The sequence below is a fragment of the Eurosta solidaginis genome, chromosome 4, assembly GCF_040869045.1.
Source record: "Eurosta solidaginis isolate ZX-2024a chromosome 4, ASM4086904v1, whole genome shotgun sequence".
NCBI classification, from domain to species: Eukaryota; Metazoa; Arthropoda; class Insecta; order Diptera; family Tephritidae; genus Eurosta; species Eurosta solidaginis.
In genome coordinates, this window is record NC_090322.1 from 248,011,974 (window position 1) to 248,030,213 (window position 18,240).

General features: G+C 36.8%; 1 protein-coding gene and 1 pseudogene across 1 annotated transcript in view; both read right to left on the reverse strand.

Annotated features, from left to right (window-relative positions):
* Positions 1-18,240, reverse strand: part of Cyp4g15 (Cytochrome P450 4g15) — a 168,422-nt gene that overhangs the window by 136,622 nt on the left and 13,560 nt on the right. The window lies entirely within an intron of this gene.
* LOC137251251 (cytochrome P450 4g15-like) overlaps positions 1-18,240 on the reverse strand; it is a 195,137-nt pseudogene that overhangs the window by 26,550 nt on the left and 150,347 nt on the right.

The following is an 18,240-nucleotide window of genomic DNA, read 5'->3' on the forward strand; positions in this document are numbered from 1 at the left end:
CTACACGTTTTATGCCGATTCCAAACGGAAGCTGATGCAAGTAAGATGCATTTTCACTGAAAAGCTTTTCATAGTAGAAATACGCTTGGAGTGTATGCCAAATCACTGCCTCGGGGCGACCGCGCTTGGACATATTTTTTTTCAATTGAAAAACTTTTTTATGTTTCTTTGGCCAGCACGTGAACTCAAAACCTTCGGTGTGGTATGCGAAGCACGCTCTCCGACCACACCACGGCTGCCACTTTTTACCAATAAGTGGTTTGAAATTTTGGCTGGCACACGGTAAAAAATGTGAGCCCAAATCTGAAACATTTTGGAGATATGATCAAACCAAATTTTGTTTAAATATAGATTATAACGGTCTTCCTGAAAATGAGGGCAACTGCAGAAGTCTACACTTAAAGTTATAAAAAAAAAAATTGTGGGCGGTTCTCTGAAATCCTTTCAGTCAGTAACTAGTGATGCACATTTCTGATTCGAAACAAGACTTAGATTGTCAAATAAGAAGTACAAGTTCGGTATTAGCAAGATTTTACCCAGTTGTAAAATCGACAGCTTGGGCTCTTATTTTTCATATTTAATATGAGAAATATGTTAGCTACAAAAAAACTGCTTTAAGTAACTTCGACTATGAGTATGATTTCTTTCTTTCCCACTGGCTCGGAGGTATCGATAAATACTTTAATATCGTACGAAGAGCAGCATTTAGAATTTCTCTTCGGCCCGGAACCAACGAAATAGTACCAAGAGAACCAGTAAGCTGTTATTTTAACACTAGTTTGGAACTACCGAAATAGTTCCAAAAAACCAACTACTTCCAAAGTGGAAATATGCACATATCTAGTTCATAACTATAGAAAAGTTAATGCAGCTAAAACAAACTAGGACATCGCCATATTAAATTCGCCAGTTGGAAGCATGTAAAAGATATACAGGGCAAACTAGTAGAGGTTCCGAATGTACTAGAAACGCAACAGTTTTGAACTAGAGACTTTTCCTACAGCGTCGCTCTACCTACTGTATAAGAAATCATTTCATAACACCTTTTATGTATAACACAATTTTTTGAAAAAGATTCGATAACTTACAGTACTTTTCACAAATAAAATTTGTTATTTTTGAATTTTCAGCACCAAATTTAAACTCTTAGTATAAGTTTTAAAATCAGACATTTCTATTCCAATTTCTATTTTTAGATTTTTGAAACCTTTTGCTTTTGTTTCAAACCCAGAAGTAACTACAAGTTTATGTTTTTGGATTTTTTGAAACTTTTTCGGTTTTGTTTTAAAACCATTTTAATATTTTAAACTTATTGTTTAAACAAGTTTTAAATTGAAATCGAATAAAATTAAAAAAAAGACAATAGTAAATTAAGAGGTTTCCAATTTAGTTGCAAAATGTTTCAAAAAGTGTTTAAACCGATTAATGGCTACAAATTTAGGCTCAAATTTCTAACTGTGCACTTGCACTCGAAAATTTGATCAAGCTTCACAACTGTGTATAAATAGCACCCGCAAAACTTTTCTTGCTTTAGTTACTTTATACTTCTTTAAACTTAACAAGCAGCGTCAAAAGTGTGGAAAAAAATGAATTTATACAATCATCTTGCGATCCAGGTTGTCCTGCTTAGCTTTCTATTCACCCGTATAAATTCGCAACCTGGCGATGACGATCAGCGTTATTTGGTAGCATTAATTAAAAAGGACCAATGTTATTGCGCTGGTTCATTAGTCTCTTGGCATATAGTGATCACAGCTGCGAAATGCCTGAAGGAAAAAACAGATTTAATCAACGTTGTACCTAATTCAGTAAATTTCCGCGGAGAATGTCGCAAAGTGAAGGATGTATTTTATCAAAACGATGACAGAAAAGGCAAAATGGATATAGCTGGATTTGAACTGACTATACCCTTTACTAAGGAGGATGGAGTGGTGCCAATACCACTTTGCAAAAATCAACTTCCGGTGGGCAAAGAGATGCGAATTAGTCAATGGACGGGATTAAAAAATCACCGATTTTGTTTTACACATGACGTAACTATAGTAGAAACACAGAAATGTGCGAATTACCCACAAGAAAGAAATATGTATTGTGTTAAAGGTGACCCTGGTATGATTGCTGGATATCCTGGAGCACCGGGCGTCGCTAATAAAGAACTTTGTGCGGTGGTAATAGATACCGATGTTGGGAACTCCCAATTTACGAAACTTTATGCAAATGTAGCTGATTCAGAAATTCGGGGTTTCATAAAAGGATTGATTCCTAATAATTAATCTGGAAGGTGTTTTTGTGTATAACTGCCGAGTGAATTATTACTCTATCTTTGCTGAACGCTCCATTTCAGATTTATGTCATAAACGCCTCAGCTCACATCAAAATATATTGAATTTAAACTAATATAGGGCGTTTTGGAATAAAATACTGAAGAGACGTTCCACGAGAAAGTGAAAATTTATCTTGTAAAACTGGGTATAGTATGTATACAATAAAATTAAATTTAAACTTTAAACAATTTTCTAATTCCTTTATTCTTTTTAAAATAAAGTGCTGTGTTAACTTTTTCAATAAAGTTGAAATAAAATGTTCTATCATACAATTTGTGATTTAGTAAATTATTTTATATCAGCGAAGTCTACAGTTGCACTAAAAAAAAAAAAGAAGAAGAAGGCCGTGACTGTTTTCGGCTGTTCCGAACACTTCATACCTTCTTTGAATGTAGCCGAGCAATAATCTTATTCTATTCGTAATATCCGAGTAATCGGCTACATAAAATACTTTATATATGGAGAACACACATATATACAAACTTAAGCGACATTTTCGATAAATATAAAATAAAAATAGATCGATACTTTTTAAGCGGAATCAAAGTTTAACGGTTTTTTGTGTTATGCATGAGAAAGCTATGACCATGAATCACTTATCTGAAAAACGTGATAAATTGCAACAGGCTCAATTTTATGTCACAGTTACTATATATTACTCTTATGAAGGTTTTACTCTCGGCATTAGGGCTTAATCCTTTTGTTTCGAATCAACACATCAATGTTCATCCCATAAACGAACCTAGCCTATCCATTATAAACACTTCTCTTTTAAATAATTTTGAAAGTGCCTGGCTCCATTCCAATGCTGATAAAGTGATCGGCGTAAACCTCTAATCACGTGTAAAGGATGGTTGCATTGGACGAGATGTTCTGGGCTAGACCCCAAAACCCGACGTTCTCGTAACTTTTATAAATCTTTTGAGGCTCCTTGCTGTTCGCACCCAAGGGCGTCCCGTAGTCTGCGCCTTAGCGCCCACCCCACTATCCTTTAGCAGCCTCGCTGCTCAGCAAGCCGCAACAAGTACCCGATGCTGCTCGCGCCCCATGACGCCACTAGCTCATGCGGCCGCTCATACTCATAACTACAATCTCCGTAGTAGAGTCGGTAGCAATGCCGAGCATCAGCCCCTGTCCCCGTCTTTTTTCCGGCGCTAGCATTCGACTAGGTCAGGTAAACAGATTTTTATAGCGTTTTATTTTCTGGCTAAAGTGTAACGCTTTTTGTACGCCGCGCAAGGGTTGTTGTTCTATTCTAAAAAACAGGCAAAGCCTTTACGGGGTATTTCGTTCTTTTGTGAAAATTGCTGCCTGCTCGCAACGCAAAAGCGTTACACTTTTACCCTGTATAAAATGGCGGTGTAGCAGTGCATCTCTGTGAAACCCTAAATTCGTTCTTAAGTTAAACATAAATAAAAAAATAAATGTAAGGCGCGATAACCTCCGAAGAGATGTAAGGCCGAGCTTCTCTTCCAATTTGCGTCGTGCTCCTCTTGATTTTTCCCTACAAATTGGCCGGACGGGACCTACATGTTTTATGCCGACTCCGAACGGCATCTGCAAGGCAGATGAGTTTTCACTGAGAGCTTTTCATGGCAGAAATACAATCGGAGCGCTTGCCAGACACTGCCGAGGGGCGACCCCGCTTAGAAAAATTTTCTTCTAATTGAAAAATCTTATTTCTAAAATTTTGATGTTGCTTTGCCCGGGAGTTGAACCCAGGGCATACGGTGTGATAGGCGGAGCACGCTACCATCACACCACGGTGGCCGTGGTAAGTTAATATGAGTGAATATGGTGAGTTGAAATGTTCTTTGTATGCACTATAAATGTTGACAATTTTCTGGGGTAGGAGTAACTCTATTAAGGCTTTACCATTTAATTAGGCAACAATTTATTTCAGAAAAGAAAACGCTATTAGTCCCTACCACCGTTTGCCAGCACAGAATATACATATATGTTTGCGACATCTGCCCAATGCAGCTCATGCCTTGGATGGAACCACTTTCCTAAATGTGCTGGTCTCAGCGACGGCAACCCACGGCGGGGTTCATCGCGCCATGCTGCCAGGCCGAAAACCCAAGTACACTGAGTACCCTAATGATTACCCAGGGACGTCCAGTCCCAGGACCACAACATCACTTACCCCCAGAGTGACGACATCTCTCTCGCTTTTATCACCCACTTCTGAGTGCAATATAATATATTTGATCCCGACAACGGCCTCAGGGGCAGTGTTCTGGAACACCAAAGCATATCTGTCCGGCCAGGCGATGTAAATTTAGAAATCATGAATATCTGCATCCCTCCTGTCACCTGTTGCCCCAGTGGATACTGCCCTCACATCAGCTCCCTACTCACTGGCGATAATCGTATTATCTTAGGGATTTCAATACCCACCACGATCTATGGCATTCTAACCTACAGGCGGACTGCATGGGGTGGGATGTTGGCGGACCAAGTTCAATCAAAGTTTGGAAACTACAAATTTTTAGTTAGAATTTCTAAAAAAATTATAAATATGAAATTTTATGACACATTAAATTTTAGAATGCTATCTAGTTGGAAGCACTCAAAAATTTCTCGCTATTTTCAGAGAAGGTATTGAGGCCGCCGTGGTGTAGTGATACCGTACTTCGCCTACCACACCGAATATCCTGGCTTCAGGCCGCGGGCAAAGCAACATCAAAATTTTAGAAACACGTTTTTTCAATTAGAATAAAGTTTTCCTTAGCGGGGTCGCCCCCCGGCAATGATTTGGAAAGCACTCCGAATGTATTTCAGCGTAAAACATGGAACCTACATCCCGCCAATTTGTAGGAAAAATTAAAAAGGCGCACGGCTCAAATAGAAGAGAAGCTCGGCCTAAAATCTCTTCGGAGATTAAAGCGCCTTTAACTTATCAATATATGTACATATATCATGTGTGCTAAGTTATTGTCAAAGAAAATATTTATTTATTTAAAAAAATTTTAAAGAATTTTGCTAAAAAAATGCAAAAAACCACGAAAAAATGGTAAGTTGTGTTGAGTAGATCAGCGATTGCATAAATTTAGATTCTTATATGCTTTTTACTGAGAGCTCTTCTTATGGATGTAGTTGAATACGACATACAATTCATTGCTGTGTTCAAAAGGGCCGTGTTAAGAAAAAAAAAAAAAAATGATGCATAAGACAATAAGAGACCTTGTGAATTTCTTTATTATTAATTTAAGAATGTTCTTCATACTTTATTTAAAACTCAGGCGAATTGACTCAAAAACTATCAATCTATAAATTAAAAAAAAAAAATGCATACATTTTTTTCAATTTTGGATACAAAAAAATTTAGCAAGTGGCAACGCTGGCTGCCATCATCTCACGCTTGTACTTTGTACTCAATTGCTTACCTGTACTAATCAGTAAGCCTTCGCCAAGCCATGGCTTGAAGAATTTATGTATATTCCGATGATTTGTCAATATAAACATGGCAGCTCAATAATATTTCGACATCACGTGGATGATAAATGAAAACAACCAATTGTGGACCAATCCACATTTTTGCAATATTATCGAACTTAGCACTCTTCCTGATGACAGTCTTAAAAACCGCTATGAAAGAAAAAAAAAGTTTATGTATTTTAATGAATGTATGTATGACTGTTATTTCTTAATTTATAATATTTACTAGAAGACCCGGCATACGTTGTTCTGCCCTAAATTTGGCCTATCTGCATACATTTTAATGACCTTTTTCCGTCTAACTCTGCCCTCCCGCCCTCTTCACTTTTTCCTAATCCTTTTATTCACTCCCCCCCTCCGTCTTTTTCGCTTCATCTATCTCCATCTTCGTCTCATTCTATCTCTTTCTCAGTCTCCTTCTCCTTCTCTCTTTTCTCTTCTCTCAAGTTCTTCTCATCCTTCTTCATCCCTTATTGCCTGTCCCAGAGGGTGGTATGTATTTGGTTCCAGCCCCAGTCCGTCTCTGGTATACTTTCCGGAAAAAAGGATCGTGAATACTAATATAGGCAAATTTATATACCAAATTTCAGGCAAATCGAATAGGACGTATATAAATAGGTATGTTTGAACAAAATCGACCGACGCATCTCTTCAAACACCGGCGACCAACTAACATACATTTTAGCCTTTCTTTTAATATATATAAATTTTTATTTTTCACACTTCACTATAATATTAAAACGAAATGCAGACATTCGTTGCTTTTGAAATTCGGCTTAAAAATTGCACATGGAACAACTAAAGACTCTCCTGAATTAAAAAAAAAATGCTTTAGTACCTCAAATCGCGGGCCCCCTCAGAAACCGCCCCCCTCTCGCTGGCCCTGGTGATGTGCATATTCATATATATGTATGTAAAGTTAAATAAGCACGTGCACAAACATATCCATTCCAACTGAAAAGAGGTGCACCACTGCGTATACGTAACATTTTATTATTACGTATAAACAAATAAAAGATTTGCAATAAAACAATATTGCGACTATAAACTGAGATATAACATATCCTATCTCTCAAGTTAGATCAAACTACACGCGGGGTGTAAAACAAATTCAAAATCGGTTCAGTACTTTAGGATTCCATCGCGCCCAAAAAGTTTGTGACACGTGTTTTTTATATATTAAGATTGTTTAAAAATAGTGATTAACTGAGTTCTTAGATATACAACTTTCTTCAATTCTCCAAAGTATTTACTAAATTAAAATTTAAAATTAGGGGTTATTCCCTGCTAAAGAGTAATTGTTTTTGGTTAGTTATTAAGCTTCTAAAAAGAGCACGTTGCAAAAAACCTGTTCACAAAGGAACTGCCAAAAACAAAAAGCGTAGCTTCAGAACGAGAAAATATAAAAAAGTATGTACTGTGCGAAAGTATAAGTTTTTTGCAGCAGAAGGCAATTGGGTAAAATTTGTACTACAACAAGCGTGGCTTTGGTCGAATCTAATACCACTGTCATCATTTGGAATTCCACTGCCCGAAGCATCTCCGCTCCCTGCCGGAATCGTCCCTCTAGTAGGAGATTCGGGGGTACTGTGGTTTCATCTAGCACAGTGGTTTTTCTTAATGTGGGGGAGTTCACTTTTGGTGAAGTTGACAATAAAGCATACTTAACTAAGTTATGTAGTCTCTTCTCCACTAAAGTTGGCAATAAAGCATTCTCTTTGGAGTAATGCGATCCCTTCAGCCTCCGAAGTAAACAATAAAGTAATCTCTTCGGAGTAATGCGGCATTCTTCATTGGAAAGTTGGTAATAAAGTTTTCCTTTGGTTCGCCCCAAGGGGTAAAGCAGCCTCATTACTTATTCTAACTTAAGTATACATTTTTCATTGATTCTTCTGTGGAAGGTCGAAGAAAAGGTGAAAACATCCTTAAGTTGAATGTAAATGGTGCACAAGTAGATGCTTTTCGTTTGTCGATAACAATTGATAACTGTAAAATAGGGTTTGTGCTCATTGTTCTTTTTCAAATGTTTTGAAACTACGCTAGGTTATGCTGAACGGTTTGCATCGGAACTAAAGTTAATGTGATTAGTAGCTTTGGGATTGGCTTAATAGCGGTCAGTTCTTCAGCGGAGGGTTGTAATCAAATCCCTTAATTGTGGATCAAGATATCCTGGTGCCCGTAAAAGGTTGTTCAATTCCTTTAATACTTGTATTAAAATTGTTTTATGTATCTGATGAGCTAAAGCCTTAGAACATGATGCAGATAAATATTTATGCTAAGAAGAGAATAAAAATGGAACTCAAATTGCAACCGGATCCCATTATCCTTAAAATGGTAAGGAGTTTTGATAGACTCTGTATTTTACCATGCTAAGACGTTGTGATTGTACACCCGATTACAATCAAATTTGGTACGAATAATTCGGCTAGGGAGTATTTTAGCAGGGAACATGGACCTGATAATTGGGCATGATTAGCGATCCAATAAGATCCGTTGCGTTTTGACACCGTGAGGTTGAACCATACGGCAGGTACTCACGATTTAAAAGCATGCTACTAATTGCCGGAAGCAGGAAGGCTTTGAAGAACTTTACAAAGTATTACCGAAAGAGCTGTCGTCTGTTTCTCTCTGTTGGCGCGTTGCTTAAATTTTTTCCAAAATATTTATTAAAATAGTTTTCATATCTCACCCTGTTGCGAAGATATGACCTCAAATAGCGCAAGATGGAGAAAATGGCTCATGGTAGTCACAGGAAACGTGGCAAAGAGTGCTCATGGCAGCACCGATGCCGGGATATTTTTTGTAGTCTGATACCTAACTTATAGCTCTATCTCTTTTAAAACATATAACGCAAAGAAGGTTAGCTTTATATACTTCCGGGTTTTGTAAAACAGCCTCTACATCTGCGTCGCTAAAGTTATGGTACAGCATCTTTTGCAGTTGTCCGACTCTTTGCGTGGGGCGAAAGGGAGCATGGAATGCATGACCTAACATTTAAGCTAGAAAGGAATATATACTGTAAGTTGGTAATAAGCTCAACTGATTGAGTCTGAATGTTTGGCCGACTTCTTTGATGACTGGTGGTGATTCTGATTACTGCACCCATTTTATTTTTGATGGCCTCAGCCTGATTGCTTTAATGTACTAAACTAAATTGTAGAAAGTATGTATAGTGTGGTTCTTAAAATTTTCAGTGAATATTACCAAGCGTATGAGAAATTTGGACGAGGTTATTGATTGCAGCAACGAAAATGGAGATCTTTTCCTTGATTTTTATTGTGTCTCAATCCATTTGGGTCCTTTGGCAGCGGTGAGATTGCATTCTTCCTCTGAAGACTTCAAGCTATTTATTAATTTGCTGTCCAATTTGTATGCGCTATGCATAGCAATCGACAACAATTCCTTGAAGTTTTCGCTTATATAATTTGCAGATACATGAATTTTAGGTTTTTCGTGAAAAGTTATTGTTCAAATAACGATTTTTTGTTCACGAATCCAGTAACTCAAAATCTATCAGAAATAGAATTTTAAACGCACATTTAAGTGTATGCTTAGAAGTAAAGAGGGGCTAAATTTGAAAACTAATATATTCGACTATTTTCTTACTAGAAGATATCTGAAATTTATACGCGCCGTATAGCGTATGAAACAAATTTTGAGATAGGACATTTTTGAAATAGCTCCTAAAAAGACGTTTCTGAAAAATATTATAAAAATGTGCCCCAGCTTAAAATATTTACTTCGTTGAGATTTCAAAAATTCTATCATTAATTTGAATGAGTGATACATACATATGAAAAAACAATGAAAATTTTAAATAAAGCCGTTTTAATGCTGGGCTTAAGCGCGTTTGAAATAAACCGTATAGACTTAGTTGGTTTTGAAAGAAAATTTATCTAGACTTAAGCAATTTTGAAAAGCGTATTATTAATTATTTAATGTTCTCTTCATTTTTGTTTTATTCGATGGCTATTTTCATCAATTTTTCTTTAAACACACTATTCAACTGTTCAGCCATTGTGGATAAGATAAGTGTGATATCTTCGGCATAGACGTCAAAATTACAAATATAACCGATCACCTGATTTTTAAAGTCACTATCGTGGCGTCATCCTGTAATCATTCTATCACCCGCGGAAGATAGCTGGCCCTTTGCGCCGCCATATTGAACATCCTGTCAGGCAGTTGATAGATTAGATATCACACTTGTTTTGTCTACAATGCGTTCAGCTATATGGCGGAACTATACAATGTGGCAGCACGGTGAGAGCTGATTTGTACTTTTTTAATATTGTAACGAATTCTGTGGGTTCCTGATTATTTTGCACCTTCTGATAACGTTCGAATCGCTGAACTGTCGAATAAATAACTCCAATATTCATGCATACGCAAAATGGTCTTTATTAGACTTCTTTGGGATTACTTCATAATTACACTCATACTTCACAACTAATACCGTGTTTAAATCAAACTGATTACTGATTCCGCAGCTTGCGCTGCTTTTATACTCTCGGTTTTCTCGTTCACCCATTTCTCCTAAGGTCTATTAATTTCGCGAACAGTTGTATCTCTTGCTTGATAACCAGCTATATACATGTATATTTGTATTTTGTGCTTTTCTACTAGCCATATGCGTGTGTATGTGTGAGTATCAACTTCTGCTCTTAGCTGATGGTTACATATGTGTATGTGAGATATCTCTTCACTGCGAGCTACTGGTTATGTGTGTGGAATATTCTTCGTTGCCTTGTACATATGTAAGTGTCGCTGCTTGCTATGTATTGTTGTTACTAACAGCATAGTGATGTGAACATTCGCCACAATATGATTTGATACATCAACTTCCGGCGCATTACGATTTTGACATTAGTCCATCGATTTACAAAAACAAAGTACATGGAACTTTTATTTATGTTTGTGGGTATGTCACCGTGCTGCCAACTTATATGGTTCCGCCATGGTTCAGCTCTAAAAAATTCGTAAGTTATTTCACAAAATACAATAACAGAGCTCACTACGATTGTCTGAAATGGACTTAAGTAATTTTGATTTACAGGTACGGTAGGACTTATTAAGCTTTGAAAAAAATGGCTAACTAGAATGCATTTTTTAGTCTAATCATTTTGGCTTCGTCGTATTTATTTATTTCAATATAGAGATTTGTCCGGTCAGTATATACCGCAATAGCAATTTCGAAAAATTTCATATGTGTACTTAGGCAGTTTTGATATGTATCGACTCATATATTGTTATAAAGGTATTCACTTAGAGCACAATTTGCCTGAGGAAGTCATTAACCTATTTGGACACGTCCAGCTTTAATCGAGGATTCTCTAGAACCGACACCATTTATTCGAGTCATATTTAAAAAGTTGTGTGTCATCATCCGAGTAAGGATTATTCCGAAAAGAAGGTGCAAAGTTTTAATTAACTATTTTTCGAAGTGTATTTGTCGGATCATTATGGGTAAAGCCCTATTAGAGAGTGTTGCCTATTCTGGCTTTTCTGTTAGCTTTTTCACCCAAAGAGTTTTCATAGTTTTCGTTGTGTTGCGAATTGGAGAACAGGAGCACGCTTAAAAAGGAAAGTAAATATTCGTTTTTAAAATCCGTTCAAATTACACAAAATGATTATAGAAGTGGTAAATAATAATAAATTATACTAGCTGCAGAACTTAACCGCTGTGGAACAATATGCCATAAAAGCGTGCAATTACTGGCATATACTGATGACATTGATATTAAGGACCTAAACACCCGCGCCGTTAGCTCTGCTTACTCCAAACTGGAAAAAGAAGCGGTAAAGATGAGTTTGATGGTGAATGCGGACAAAACGAAGTACCTGCTGCCATCGAGCAAAGAGTCAGCGCCTTGGCAACCACGCCACTGTTGGCAGCCATAATTTCGAAATAGTAAAATACTTCGTTTATTTGAAAACCAGCATCAACACTAGCAACAACATCAGTTCTGACATCCAGCGAAGAATCACTCTTGCCAATAAATGCTACTTTGGACTATGTTGGCAATCGAAACGTAAAGTCCTCTCTTAGAAAACGAAAATCATACAATACAAGTCACTTATCGTACCCGGCCTGCTATATGGTGCAGAAGCATGGACCATGACAACATCAGATGAAGCCGCTCTGTGAGTGTTCGAGAGAAAAATTCTTCGAAAGATTTATAGACCTCTACGCGTTGGCGATGACGAGTACCGAAGAAGATTTCACGATGAGCTGTACGAGCTCTACGCTGACATCAACATAGTCCAGCGAAATAAAACGCAGCGGTTGCGCTGGCTAGGCCATGTTATGCGAATGAAAGATGACGCTCCGGAACCCGCCTATGGAAGCAGAGGTAGAGGGCGGCCCCCACTCCGCTAGAAAGACCATGTGGAAAACGATTTAAACTCCCTTGGCCAATAGGCGCCGGTTGGCGGAGAAAAGAAGCGACTGGCGCGCCTTGTTGGACGGCCATAACCGTTTAAACGGTTAAGCGCCAATTAAGTAAGTAAGTAAATAATAATGTACTTTTATATATATGAAGACTTGCAAACGTAAGGTTTTTCCAAAAAAATGTTAAAAAAGTTGTTTCGATGATAAAAACCGTGAAGGACGAAAGCGACATAAATGTTTAGAAAGTATCCATCTTCAGTGCAAAATTTAGCGAAATATTGAGTTCCACTGACACAATGATAAAATTAGGTAATCATTAACATCATTTGGAATCATCCTCAACAGGTTAGTCGGCTTAGGCTATACCCACATCAGACATGCCTGTCGTAAAAGGCGGCTAAAGTACCGAAATGAATCAAGGGGTTGTGTAGCGCAACCCTTAAAAGGGGTTGCGAGCGCAATTTATAGCTTCACCAACCCAATTGTTAACCTCACCTATCCGGTAGTCTTGTTTCCTTAGCAGCCTATGCTCTTGCGACTCCAAGCTCTCACGAAACTAGGGGGTGAGAGCAGGATGGACTAGAAGGTTCAATGTGGTCATATTAATCGTTCCCCGAAATGGTTGCGCTTGTAACTTAATGTTGGAACGTACCGGATCTAAACTGTGTTGCAGACTGAAATTTCTTGTTCGGAGCGTCTTCATCTATTCGCTTCCTAGCCAGCGGAGCCTTTGAGTTTTTATTCGCTGCACCATCGTCAAATGTGCGTCAATCTCATAGAGCTCATCATTATACCTCCTTCGATACCCACCGTTGGTTACTTTTCAATGGCATACTCGGTAGTAAGTAGCAAGAATTATTCTTCCTTTGATTTCTAAGCTGACATTGTTTTTGCTGTAATTGCTGGACCCCAAATAGACGAAATCCTTCACAATCAATAGAGACGTGGCTGCAAGGCGATTCTTTCTTGGTTGACAGCCAGTATTTTGTCTTGTCCTCATTTTCCGATATACCCATATTTTTAGCTTCTTTATCTAATCCCGAGAAGGCAGAGCTCAGAGCGTTTGTTCAGGCCAATTAATATGAATATTACTATAAACTAGAACTGTACAATGTAGGGCTGGCGTTGGTCATATGATTTTTATTTCTTTTTTAGAGTTTCAAATTCGGGTAACGATCAAAATATGCGATTTGATACCAAAAATGATGTAGCAAATTTTCAGGCTGATTGGATGGTGCCAACCAGTGCCATAATGAAGTCAAAGGTCAACATTTTTGAAAAACACCTAAATACATTTTTTCAGTAAATTTTGTTATTTAATTAGATACACCATATGTAGTATTATTATTGTTATTATTTTTATTACTTTAAATCAATGAAGATTTTGTATTTCAATAATTTCTTTGCCATGAGGCCGACGATATTTTTTACACTGTTCACGCAAACTTGTACAATTCAGAACAAGATCCTTTATATTGATACTACTTATTTGTCAAACTATTTCTAACGGCCCTGATCTTGATGGTGCGCAGACAATAATTTATATTTAAATTCAAAAAAATGCTGTGTTGTGTCTTATTGCAAAAAGACAACTGCCACATACTTTATCTACAAACTAAATGCTAAATCTCTTAATCGCGTTGTCAAGAGAGTAAAGACTTGGGTATAATTTTTGACTCCAAACTCTCTTTTTCTACTCACATTGACTTCATTGTTTCAAAAGTTGTTGCAATGGTTGGGTTCAGTAGACCTAACATCAGTGACTTTAAGGACCCTATGACGTTGAAAGCACTTTATATGTCGTTGGCTAGAAGTGGTCTTGAATATAGCTCAATAATATGGAATCCTTTCTATGAAACTAACTCCTATAAAATTGAGAAAGTTCAAAACATTTTTACAAAAATTGCTTTACGTATGCTTCACTGGCCAGACGGCCTCCCATCATATACCAGCTAGCACAAATTGCTTGGTCTTCAAGATTTGCAGACAGAAGAACTTTCATCTCACTCATGCTTGCCTATAATGTAATAAACTTTAACACGAATTGGTCTGATTTATCTAATTTGTTCATTCCATATATTCCACAGCATGATAGATTATTTACCGAAATAACTCACAAAACGAATTATGCTATGAATGAACCTATAGCTAGGACTATACATCTAGCAAATCAATTCAGTAGTGTTATTAATTTTAATAACAGCTTATATAAGTTTAAGCTTGAATTATTTTCTATTTTTAACTAGTCTGTAACAAAGTATGTAGTTATCGACATGTAAGAATTAAAGTAGATTATGGTCAGCGCAAAACATTTATTAAACACCAAAGGTGTGTCTAAATTGGGTTAATCCAATTTCAAGGGGTTGTGTAGGCAACCCTCTCAAGGGGTTCCCAGCGCAATATATAGCTTATCCAAACCAATTGCCAAACTCACCTACCCGTGGCGAATTCTGTTTCATTGACAGACGAGGCTCTGGCGACCAAAAGTTCCTCATGGAGGACGGAATGGCCTAGAAGGTTTAATGTGGCCATATAAATCATTCCCGAGAAGGTCGGACTAGTACCTTAATAGTGCTTTGTTACCGGAACATACCGGATCTATATGCGGCATAGGACCATCAACCCAAAGCCTTCGGGGAGTGTCTGTATCGTTAATACAACAACAAAAACAAAGCATGTACTTTTAGACTGAATGAATTAAATACGTAAATAAAATGCGCGCACAAAGAAATGACTAGTAATTCAGATTGATATTATTGACTGGTCGACTTAGCACATTTTTTGAACAGTTGACGACTTAGCACATTTACAGATCATTGCAAACATCACGTAAAAATTAAAAATATTTTTTTCTTGTGATCGATGTATTTTGAATTCAGTTTTAAAACTGCATTAAAATACAGTTTTTCAAAAAAAGTGACTTAGCACATTTTCACATTAAACTAACGTTATGTGCCTACATATCGATTGAGAATACAGTAAAACATTCAATTTTATTGAAAAATAGTAGATAATTACTCATAGATTAGTTAATAAGTCATATCTTTATGGCAGGTTGACCCCTAGACAAAAAAACAAAAAAAAAAAAATACAAAAGCCTGTTGTTCTATCATGGCCCTATTATCATGCCTCTACAGTGGATATTTCTCAAGGCATGGTGTTTAATTTGTTACGTTTGTGAAACGCCACATCCATGTCCATGCTAAAAGGGCACAGAATGTGTATAGGCGGTGCTTGCCCTAAGGTGACCCCTGGTACAACGGGCAAACGATCACACATAACTAGTGGCTAACATGCAGAACTACAGGGTAATGTTCTCCCTCCCACCTCAAGCGCTACGCTTGAATTATACAATAAATAAAAAATGTGGACTTGTAGCCAATTTATCATCATTCAGTTTCATAGAAATTGCGTTTAAGTATGCTAACTCTATAGAAATTGCGGTGTCGGTTTATAAGGACCCCGTTTGGGCAATCCATTGAAAAACGCGTATGTTTTGTCAACATGTTCGGACACGTACGAACACTTAGTTAGGCTATATTCCTTTGCTTTGTATCTTCGATCCATGTTTCCTCAACCAAAGCAATTTTCGGGAGCTCGAAAAACTTACTAAAAACCATCTTTTCTACGCTGATATTTCATATTAAAATATTTCCAACGCATGTGGTTAATTTTTTTTTTTATATAAAATAACTGTGAAAGTAATTTAGTCGTATCTCTTAATATGAAATCCATAAAAGTTAGAAAAATTTGTAACATTTTTCAATCTGGTAGCTTGTTTTTGGTGAAATTGTCATTGTCCCTGCAAAAGTCAATGGGCTAGTGTCACACCAAATGGATGACAAATTTGTCTTCTGAGCCATTATTCAAATTTGAAAATTAATCTCTCCAGTCAGAGAGTTGCAAGTTTTAGTCAGAAGATTTTTTGCTGACTACTGCTGACTACTTCTGGTAAAACTGTCAAACGATCAGCTGTGGCAATTTACTTCCCTGCAGAAACAGTGACGCTCATTTCAGGCAACATTTGTATCAGCACGCTAAGAGCAGTGTGAAAAAAATGATGCAAGCGTTCATTAATTTCTTGTAGGGATGTGAATGTGTGTGTGGGGAAATTAACAGATTTCACATTTTTTACTGGAAGGCAATCCCGCACCTTTTGGTGTTGCTCTCACTGAGAGCGCATTTTTATATTTTGACAGTTGTACTAGAAATGGTCAGAAAAGTAAAGGATCACAGCTAATGTTAAGAAAAATTATAGAGCAGAAATAAGATCCATGCAAAAAGTAGCAGTACTACGTATAGTATACCTTATTAAATAAAAAAAATTATTGAAAAAATATATTTGGATGTTTTTCAAAAATGTTGACTTTTGACCTCATTATGGCACTGGTTGGCACCATCCAATTAGCCTGAAAATTTGCTACATCATTTTTGGCATTGTATCATTCAATAAAATAATTGATGGGATATTTAAAGATTTAATTTAATTTCCACTTAGCGTGTGTGCACAGCTAGATTGTTCAAAACGGAAGTCTATGTCTTACAATTGGTGTACTAAAGTTATCGAACTTTCGAACTGCACACTAATAATACATTGGTAATATTATACAGATGCGTTCATTTTAAAGATGTAACATAATAGGAATATCTTATAGTATGTGACTTACACCTAGTTCACACACTCAATACAGGCATCAAATCGCATATTTTGATCGCTACCCGAATTTGCAATTCCGAAAAAAAAAAAAATTACGCCAGGTCTACTGTACATTCTAATAATGGATGTTATCATCACGGTTTAGTTTTGCTGCTGGAGTACATCATTCATTGCAGGATACATCAAATGCAACCTTCGCTGGGATAGCTGAACAATCCGAAGAGCCAGCGATAAGATCATAGGAAAAACATTTGCAGATGTACAAACCTCCCCGATTCAAGGCGTTGAAGATTTATGAGCGAGTAATAGGATAAGATTGGGTCGTAAAAGTTAGGAGAAACAAAAGCGAATAAATTTTCGTGAACCCTTTCAATTCTGGCAGCATGACCGCTATAGAGAAATTCCCTTTCAATTCTGGCAGCATGCCCAATATAGGTAGATCCTATTGGCATTACACCAATCGATAATACTATTAAGGTCAGTTTGCACGAGTAGGGAATCCGACGGGCAGTTAATTCTACGAAATATCTCAAGATCATCTGCATGGTGCCTCCCATAAATTCAGAAAACAGAAATTCAGAAACACACATTTTCAGAAAACTTTAGTCAGAACCCTTTTTTCAGAAAGACAAAATTCTGAAGTCAAAACTCAGAAGTCAAATTTCAGAAGTCAAATTTCGGAAGCCAAATTTCATAAGTCAAAATTCAGAAGTCAAAATTCAGAAAGTAATCAGAATACAGAAAAACCATTAAATTTTTCTCAAAATTCAGAAACGTTTTTTATTTGGAAGGTATTATGTATAAAGAAAAAGTAGTACAATCTAAAATTTTAAATTGTGTGCAATGGCAAGCATGTAATTAATTAAATCATTTTCGCGTTCATCTTTTTCAAGTGAATTTACAATACTAAACGAACGCTGGTCTTTGTATTTTTTTCTTGGGTTTTCGATATGGCTCACCTCCAGCTGAAAATTGCTGTAGTTTTGTTTCTGTTATTGCCTGTTCGTTTTTTATTTAATTTATGAAATTAAATATGTTAGGGAGTGTCCCAAATGCATTTCGAATGGCGTTGTGCCACCCTTCGATAGAATTATTTGTTTGGGCTTCACCCAAACGACTTCTTCCGACGTTGCTGTGTTCCAGGAAGTGGCAATCCAATATAAGTTACCTCGAAATAATTTAATAAGTTTTGTATTTCGGAATTGTATTCCTTTTCTTCGTTATCCACTTAAAATTCCAGTTCAGATATCAATCCGAATGCATCGATCACCATTTCCTCTGGAACAAATGCAAGTGCTAATAAATATTTCAAATTCATCGCGAAAATTGAAAACATTTTTATAACTCTTTTGCAGCCCTAATGATTGGATATGTCTCGAAATGTTTTTGGAAAAGTAGAAAAAACATCTATGAACCAATGCTTCGGG